This window comes from Galeopterus variegatus, unplaced genomic scaffold (assembly GCF_000696425.1).
Source record: "Galeopterus variegatus unplaced genomic scaffold, G_variegatus-3.0.2 Scaffold2346, whole genome shotgun sequence".
Taxonomy (NCBI): domain Eukaryota; kingdom Metazoa; phylum Chordata; class Mammalia; order Dermoptera; family Cynocephalidae; genus Galeopterus; species Galeopterus variegatus.
Window position 1 is genome coordinate 69,890 of NW_007728457.1, and position 10,189 is coordinate 80,078.

Sequence of the window (10,189 nt, forward strand, 5' to 3'; positions counted from 1 at the left end):
GTGAAGCTCAAATCAGGATAATTAGTATATTCAACATCACAAATTGTAACCATTTTTTGTGTCCCTTTATCAATTTCTTGCTAACCCTCCCTCCCCCTTTCCCACTCTGGTGCCTTCAGTTCTGTTCTTTCCTTTTGAGAGTTCAATGAATTATTGTGTTTGTAGTATTTTTTCTTTTCTCGCCTTTTTTTTAACCTTCCACTTAGAACAAAGAGAAGTATTTCTCTTTCTGTGCCTAGCTTATTTCACTGAACACAATTTTCTCTAAGTTCATCCATCTTGCTGACAATGGCAGAATTTCATTCTTTTTTATGGCAGGGTACTATTCCATTGTGTATATATGCCACATTTTCCTTATCCAGTTGCCCATTGATGTACATTTAGGTTGGTTCCAACTCTTGGCTGTGGTAAATAGAGCTGTCATAAACATGGGAGTGCAGGTATCCTTTTGACATAATGACTTCCAGTCCTTTGAGTATATACCCAGCAGTGGTATTGCTGGGTCATATGGCAGTTCTATCTGTAGTTGTTTGAGGAAACTCCATACTGTTTTTCATAATGGCTGCACCAATTTACAGTCCCACCAACAGCGTAGAAGCATTGCCCTTTCTCCATGTCCTCACCAGCATTTCTTATTCTCTGGCTTTTTGATAATAGCAAGTCTAACTGGGGAGAGAGATGATACCTCAGTGTGGTTTTGACTTGCATTTCCCTGATGCTTAGTAAGTTGAGCATTTTATCTTGTGTGTGTTGGACATCTGAATGTCTTCCTGTGAGAAATGTCTGTTCAGTTCCTTTGCCCATCAGTGTGGTTTTGACTTGCATTTCCCTGATGCTTAGTAAGTTGAGCATTTTATCTTGTGTGTTTTGGACATCTGTATGTCTTCCTGTGAGAAATGTCTGTTCAGTTCCTTTGCCCATTTTTAAATTAGATTGCTTGTTTCTTTACTGTGATGTTGCTTGAGTTCCTTGTATGTTTTGGATATCAATCCCTTGTAGGATGCATAGTTTGCAAATATTTTCTCCCATTCTGCTGGTTGTCTTTCACTCTGTTAACTGTGTGGTATGTTTTGGATATCAATCCCTTGTAGGATGCATAGTTTGCAAATATTTTCTCCCATTCTGTTGGTTGTCTTTGCACTCTGTTAACTGTGTGTGTGTGTGTGTGTGCAGTGCAGAAACATTTTAGTTTGAAATAAGCCCATTTGTTTAATTTTTTTTTATTTGTGCTTTTGGGGTGTGTGTGTGTGTGTGTGTGTGTGCAGTGCAGAAACATTTTAGTTTGAAATAAGCCCATTTGTTTAATTTTTTTTTATTTGTGCTTTTGGGGTCTTATTCATAAAGTTTTTGCCCAGCCCTAGTTCCTGAAGTAGGGATGTATGTTTTCTTTTATGAGTTTTATACTTCAGGTCTTATTTTTGAGCCTTTAATCCATTTTGAGTAGATTTTGGTATATGGTGAGAGGTACAGGTCTAGTTTCATTCTTTTACATATGGAAGTCCCATTTACCCAGCATCATTGACTTAAGAGGCTGTCTTTTCCCTGTTGTATGTTCTCATTGCTTTTGTCAAAGATCAGTTGGTTGTAAGTATGTCAGTTGATTTCTGGGTTCTCTATTCCGTTCTATTGGTCTGAGTGTCTGTTTTTATGTTAGCACCATGCTGTTTTGGTTACTGTAGTTTTGTAGTATATTTGAAGTCAGGTAGTGTTATGCCTCCGGCTTTACTATTTATTTTATTTTATTTTTGCTCATAATTGCTTTGGCTATTCAGGATCTTTTATGGTTCCATGTGAATGTTAGGATGTTTTTTTTTTCTGTTTCTGTGAAGGGTATCACTAGTATTTTGATGGGGATTGCAATGAATCTGTAGATCACTTTGGGTAGTATGGACATTTTCACAGTGTTAATTCTTCCAGTCTTTGTGTCATCTTTTATTTATTTCAGTAGTGATTTGTAGTTTTTATTGTAGAGATCTTTCACCTCCTTGGTTAAATTGATTCCTAGGTATTTGTTTTTCTTTTTTGGTGACTATTGTAAATGGGCTTGTTTTCTTGATTCTATTTCTGCTAGTTCATTACTGGAGTATTAAAAATGCTACTGATTTTTGTATGTTGATTTTGTATCCTGCAACATTACTGAAATTGTTTATCAGCTCTAGGAGTTTTTGGTAGTCTTCAGGTTTTTCTCTATATAGGATCATGCCATCTGCAAACAGGGACAATTTGACTTTGTCTTTTTCAGTCTGGATGCCTTTTATTTCTTTCTTTTGCCTGATTGCTCTGTCTAGTACTTCCAATACTATGTGAAATAGGAGTGGTTAGAGTGGGCATCCTTGTCTTGTTCCTGTTCTTAAGGGATAAGCTTTCAGCTTTCCCCCATTCATGATGATATTGGCAATTGCTTTGTCATATATGGCTCTTACTGTATTGAGATACTTTCCTTTTATAGCTAATTTGCTGAGAGTCTTTATCATGAAGGGATATTGAATTTTGCTAAATGTGTTTTCTGCATCTATTGAGATAGTCATATGGTTTTTGTCCTTGATTTCGTTGATGTAGTATATTACATTTTTTGACTTGGGTATGTTAAACCATCCTTGTATCCCTGGGATGAATTGCACTTGATCATGGCATGTAATTTTTTTGATGTGTTTCTGTATTCTGATTGCTGTTATTTTTTGAGGATTTTTGTGTCTATCTTCATCAGAGATATTGGTCTGTAATTTTCTTTTTTTGTTGTATCGTTATCTGGTTTTGGTATCAAGGTGATGCTGGCCTCATGGAATGAGTTTGGGAGAGTGGTCTCTGTTTCAATTTTTTGGAATAGTTTGAAGAAAATTGGTGTTAATTCCTCTTTAAAGGTTTGGTGTAATTCAGCAGTAAAGTGTTCTGGTCCTGAGCTTTTCTTTGTTGAGAGACTGCTGATTACTGCTTCAGTCTCATTGCTTGTTATTGGTCTGTTCAGGTTTCCAACTTCTTCTCGTTCAGTCTTAGTAGTTTGAATTTGTCCAGAAATTTATCCATTTACTTCAGGTTTTCAAATTTATTGGTGTATAGCTGTTTGTAATAGTCTCTAATGATTCTTTGTATTTCTGTGGTATCTGTTGTAATGTCTCCCTTCTCATTTCTGATTTTTGTCTTACTTATCTATACGTTATAAAGAGAGGTTGTTAAAAACTTCCATTATGGTAATAGTTTTGTCAATTTCTCCTTATAGATTTGACTATTTTTGCTTTACATATTTTCAAGATATGTTATTAAACATGACCATTTTGAATTTGTATATTATCCTGGTGACTTAAATCCTTTATCAACACACGACGGCTCTCTTAGCCCTAATGATGCTCTTTGGGTTAATTCTACTTTGATAGTGGTATAGTATTAGCAGTGGGTCTTGTAATTGGCATATAGCTGAATTTTATGTAACTTTAATATAGTTAAAATCCCTGTATTTCACCTAATGGGTTTAGTTCTCTCTGTTTGTTTTGATTATGTCTATATTTATATTTATTTCTAAGATTTTATATTATGATTTTCAGTTTTCTCATTTTTGTACTTTCTTAATTTTTTTAAATTTTCTGACTTTTCTGGAAAGATTTCTCTCCTTTATTCTATTTTATACATTCTACTAATTTGGAAGTTAAACAATTTTATTCCTCTTCTTTTATGGGTTACCTAGAAATTTTAACTTCCATGCTGAGTTCCAAAGATTAGGGCTAATCAATACTTTACCCTCCTCGCCCCCAAATAAAAGAATATTACAGTGCTTTGAGTCTGATCACCTCCTACTCACTTTAAAAGCTATTTGTTTAACCTTGAAACTTATACGTTAGCAATTATTTTATTATTTTATATGATGAAAGCTGGTTTTGACTTATCCATATTTTTTTTCTTTCTCTCCATTTCTCCTGGCATTCAGGCTTTGATTCACAAGTTATTTTCCATCTGTCAGAAGTACATACTTTAAAAATGAAGCACCATTGGTAGTAAACCTTTTCAATTTTGTACTTCTGGAAAATGTCTCTACTACACTGTAGTGGGTTGAATTATGTACCCCCAAAACTCACTGAAGCTTGAATTGTGTCCTCAAGTTTTATCTATTAGAAACTTAGCCCCCACTATGACTGCTAAGAGGGTGACAAATGCTCTTACAGTAATTGAAAGGTGCAGCCTTGAAGAGATGATTGTATTGTAGGACTGTGCAGTAGTGAATGGATTAATAATGACAATCAAGGGCATGCTTCTGAGGGCTTTAAAAAGAGAGTGAATGAAGAAGCTGTTCTCTTGCTCTCTCTGCTCTCTCTGTTTGCACCCTCTTGCAATGTGAGACCCCTGGGTCACTGTTGCCACCACCAGATGGACTTTGGACTTTCCAGCTTCTGAAACTATAAGCAACAAATTTTGTTTTTCTTTATAAATCACCCAGTTTCAGGTATTTTGTTATAAGCAACAGAAATGGAATAATATGCTCACCTTTTTCTTGAAAGACAGTTTTGCCATTGTGTGATTTCTATATGCCAAGACATGCTTTCTGGTGTGCCAAAAGATGTAGTATGCATGTGTCTATGTGTGTATACTGCTGCCAAATCTTACAGTGTTGATGCCTATAGCTTTGTCATAATTCTTGATATCTGGTAATGCAAGTCCACCCACTTGGTAGGTTAAGTTCACCCATTAAATATTGATTTTTTTGTATCAAGTAATTAAAATTAATAACTCTTACAATTTTAAACTCTTACTAAGTCCAATAATTTAACTGTACTTGCTTTTGTGTAGACAATTGTGTAGGCAATTGTATAATCTAAAAATAATGATAATTTTGTTTCTTTTTTTCTTTATACATTTTTTTATTCTCTTAAGTAAACTCTAGAATCTCTAAAGTAATATCGAATACAAGTGTGGTTGCAGACATCTTTGTCTTGTTTTAAAAGGAATGTTTTCATTAGTTTACTATTAAATATGGCGCTTGCTGTAAGTTTTTTGCAGATGTCTATAATCAGGTTCAAGAATTCAGTTTTTTCTATATTTGCTCTGTTTTATTCCCCCCTTTCCAGCAACAAATGTTGAAGTTTATTAAATGCTTTTTCTGCCATTAGGCACATTCACAGTTATGCAGACCTTCACTTTACAGGGCTCTGATGGACTGTGATGGAACCTTAGGGCCATGGGTTGATGGGCCTCATGGACACCACCTACTTCTCACAAGTGCTTCCCTTTTCTGTTCTTGCCTTCAGTGATTTTCTTGGGGAGCTTAGATCTATTAGGGTACAAAGAACTGCTGCCAATCTTACTCCTTTCGTTGTGTGCTGAGAGTTCCAGTTTCTGGACGTATAACTAGCAATGGCAGCTGAGTGGAGAGATCAGGGCTCTGCCTCCTGAACAAGTAGACTGCATGCATAGAGAGGCAGATGCCTGAATCTGGGACTTTGATGACAGGGCAGGCATTGTGGGGACACAACGCCTTCCTGCACTCTTTCCTGTACCATGCGGTTAGGCCATCACCTACAGGAAAGTGACCATTTCATTGAGCAAGTTGACCATAAAGTGTGCAGAATGGAAGAAAACTTCATTCTCAACCCCCAACTACAGAATCATTTTTTCCTGCTTCTCAGATAAAATTTTGGAGAAAACTCTAAGTTTTGGGGTTACATTCAGGTAATAAAATTCAAGTTCAAGTTTCTCCACATTCTGGCTAATGCCTCCTTCACAGGGAAGCCTGCAGTGGGAGCCGGAGGGGTCAATCTGCAGGTCTGCTAGCTTTTCTGTAGCATGGCACCTTGCTTTCTATGCCTCTCCAGGACAGGAGTGGAGAGGGAGCAGAGGCAAAGGGATAGGGACAGTTTTACTGCACTGGTGCTGTTGCAATCTGGTATCAGAGTCAGGTTCATAATTGCTAACTCATGGGATATTTTTGGCATTCCTCTTGACACAGTTCCTCTGGTAGCCACTTCCTGCAGCTTCTGCATCCAATGGAGCATGGCCTCTGCTGGGCTCTGCTGGGCTGGGTTCATTACAAAATGATCCCTGGACCAGCTATTTCCGGAGTGGCAGGCTCTTCTTGGTCCAGAGCCTTTTATAAAGCAGAGGAAGTCTTTATAAATCCCCTTCCACACTCCCCCATCCATAATCTCCTCTCTTCAATTAATCGGCTGCAACTGAAACACTTTACCTGCGGTCTTTCCAAGGATGGGTGGTATCTGGTTCTCAAACCTTTATGCAGTGGTTCGCAAACTTTGTTGCACTTTGAAATCACCTGAGATCTTCATATATCTAGCTCCTGCTTCCAGCCATTGTGATTTAATTGGTATGGAGTGCAACCCAGGCATGGATATTTTAAAAGAACCTTGGTGATTCTAATATGCAGCAAAAGTTAAAACCACTGCTCTAGGGGATTAAGGTCAATACACTGAGGTGGTCGTCTCGTGACCCTCCTAACTGGCTTAAAGTGCACAACTTTGCCCCAATAGTGACAACTCTCTCCACAACTTCTCTGAATTGACCTAGTGTATATCTCACTTTGGGATGTGGAAGTACCTAGCACCCATCACCTTCTTCTAAAATCTGGGGGCTTTATTAAAGACTGAGTCTAAAAGAATCATATCAAGATAATTGAAAAACAGTCCTGAAATTATGAGCATGAAGAAATATAGTCAGTGATTAAATATAGTTTTTAGATGGACATAATCACAAGAATAAACTATTAAAGTATATTGCTACCCAGAAAAATGATAGAAATAATTTTAGTCATGCTATTATTAAATATTATATTATTCGGAACTCTTGTTTAATAACTCCCATCTGAGATGTGTTTATTTCTGCCTATATTTGGATTCTGAATATTTCTAAAGAGGAATAAAATGTGTTAATTTCTTTGGCTAGCTTGTTAAAGATTCTTTAGAAATTCTGATTCTGTGAGGAAGAACAGCGTGCTGAATTAACATCTTCAGCTGGGCAGTGGCATACTGAGAGAACTATAGTTCTGATTGAAGTAACCACAATAACTGAGCAAATGAGCTCAAATGAATGGCTTAAATATTGTTTGTGGTTTGCAAATTAGATATATACAGGCAAGAAAAATGTTTCTATACTTTCCTTCTACAATTATGCTCAGTTTGTTAAAATATTTCCCATAAATAAGAGGATTGGGACTCTCAAACCTGGTTTCTGATTTTGGCAAAATAAACGTGTGAATAACTTTGATTCTGGAGCATACAATTCCAAATCAAAGCTATTTGCAGTGTAATTTGGCTGACTGCAATCCAAAATCATAGCTCTTTAGAATTTCATCATCCCAAAATGTGAAAAAAATTAACATGAGTTTTCTTTTTCTTTTACTAAACTTTTCTTTTAATTAAAAATTCCTGTATCGGGCCAGCCCGGTGGCGCACTGGATAGTGCGCCGCTTGGGAAGCGCGGCGGCGCTCCCGTCCGAGGGTTCGGATCCCACATACAGACCGGCTCCCGCTCACTGGCTGAGCGAGGCGCGGGAGCAACGCTGAGGCTTGCGATCCCGTTGCCGGTCCCCGGTCTGGTACGGGGGCAACACTGAGCGTTGCGATCCGTTGCCGGACACGGAAAAAAAGACAAAAAAAAAAAAAAAAAAATTCCTGTATCATTTTAGATATAGAGTAGAAAGAAAAAAAAAACATAGAAAGAAAAATCTCATTAAAAGAGGAACTGTATCAGTCAGGGTCCTGGCAAAAACAGATGGCACACTCAAATTGGGTAATTCGAGGAGAGTTTAATAAAGAGTCTTGTCACAAGTCTGTGCGCAGAGTACAGGGTGGTGCTGTGCCTTGAAGTGCCCTTGGGCCTGAGGGGGTCAAGGAAGGAATCAACTGACTAGTATCTGGAGAAGTGGCAAGCTGGGGGGTAGTGTTGGGGGTCTGTCCCCTTCCATAGAAATGAGTTGCTTATCTGCACAACCCCACAAGGAGGAATCCAGGAGAATAAATGCCCAACCTCCTTCCTTCTGATTTCTTGTTAGTGCTCCTTTTGTCTGAATGCAACTGGAAATCAGAGGTCTCACTGGTCAGCTTCTGGGGTGCACAGCATCTGTGGATCTGGAGGGGCAAGTGGAAAGCATCCCTGTAGTCCATCCCTGGTCCCTCAGCCCCCGCTGTTGTACTTCATCCAGGGAGAAATCCATCTCCTCAACACAGAACACAGAAAATCCCAGCAGCTAGCATATCATGATGGGGAGATGTCTAAACACACGTTCTCCTACCTGAAGCCTAAAACATTAGTTTCAACCAGGGTCCATATGCAAGGTAGCAGAGCACGAAAAGGCAGAAATAAGCGATGTGAATATTCCATATTTTATTTATGCTCTGTTAGCACCTCCTCTAAGTAGGTCCTTTGCAAGGTAGGATGACCTACATTTTCACCAGGCCATGGGCTCTTAGAGGTTCTGTCTCTATTGAATGGTCACAGTTCTCTAGTGACAAGGGATCTCCTGGCTCTAGCATGGCCATCCTTGCCCTCAGAGTGTTGTAGCATCCCAGCTGGGATTAGTCCCTTCTGATAACAGAGTTACCCGCTTTTCCGTCTGTTGGTTTGGTGATATGAGGGGTCCAAAATGGCTGCGGAGGAGTCTTGGCTTCCAAGTTGTGGAATCATGACTGTGTTCCCTCGTGAAACCACCCTTCCTTTAGGCACATGACCTCTAAATTCAATGAGGCTGAGGTTTTGGGGAATGGAAGCAAACATTTCTCTAGGGTTTTATTAGTAAAACCAGGGCCACGTCTACCTCCTTGCGCTGGTTCTTGAATTGACCAGGCGAGATGGCACCGTATATTAGCTGTTGGTTAAGGATGTCCTGCATCCTGTAAGACAGTACCCAGCTTAGCAGAATGCTGTCTCCCGACCAGATGATAACTGAGCTTTCAGTGTTAGGAACAAAGAGCAGGTGGTAAGGACAGTGAATTGGACCACCACATATCTTCCACTGTAAAGTGAGTTCCCTGAACAGAAACGATGTGGCAGGACTCTGTGATGAAGGGTGAGATGTTCTGTACATCTGAGAAGAGTAGCAAAGGCAGGAGTGAAGGTGACAAAGACTAACATCTACCAGCAAAGTGTCTGTCCTGCAAAGAGAAGTCACCAGTCCCTCCACGCTGAAAGGTAGCCAGTGAATGATGTCACACCGAGGGCTCCATGTTGAGCTCTGTGGCTGGTCAGTTGGGCACGTGGCCATGGTGGCCACCAGATTACCAGGGGAGGGAAGTCCATGCCCTGACTCGCGGTCATGCCTGCCAAGAAGGGAGGTGGACAGGGTGCGATAGTTGCCCAAGCAACTTCCCAATATCCAGTGGGGGGATTTGCCTCTTAAATTCCTTAGAGAGGTGGCATTTGGTTTTTGTTTACTCTCTTGGTGTGGTTATTGGTGGGGAGGAGCGTGGCTCCACCGTCCTGCCAGGCCCACCGTGGAAAGAACTCGGGTCATGGCTGCATCTGTTACCTGACCTCCACTGCGTCACCCTGCCAGTGGCCGTGGCAGCATCACACGTCTCCCAGGGCCAGAGTCAGACCGAACCCAGGTCTGAGGCCTCGGATTCCCCCTGTCCTGACTGCATAATACTGAAAACTATGACTCTAGTGCTATCGGAAAAGTCACCTAATGCCACATCGTTCACTCCATGTTGTCACCACAGTGACCAGTTGCTACAGCAAATGACTTCCCAGCAACATGCCCTCTGCTTGCCCTTCCTTCTGTTCCACTTTCATTTGAATAATGATGATCTTCCACATGCAGTTGGTTACTTACGTCCCCTTTCCCTGTGGCGAGGAGAGTAACTGCATCCCAGAGTCCCACGTGGTGGGTCTGTTTCCGAGAGCTGTCACATCCCAGCAGAAACAGGTGCTACACTCAATGTGGGCAATTTCACAGCAGTTTAATCAAGACGCCATTTACATAGATGTGGGCAGAATGTAGGGAAACCAAAAAGGAGAGTGCCATATCCTGAGTTAGCAATGGGGGCCCCCTTCCCACCAATAGGCCTGAATAAGCAAGGAGAGAAGGGAGGGGGGGCTCCCCAGAACCTCAGAAGCAATCTGGAGAAATGTGTGTACAGAGAGAGTGGGATGCGGTGACTGGGGCTCCTGCCAGCAACTCTTTAGCAGTGAGGGACGGAGCCTGAGAAACCAGTGCCCCTTCCTGCCCCCTTTCCCTTCTGCTGCTGGTCCCTAT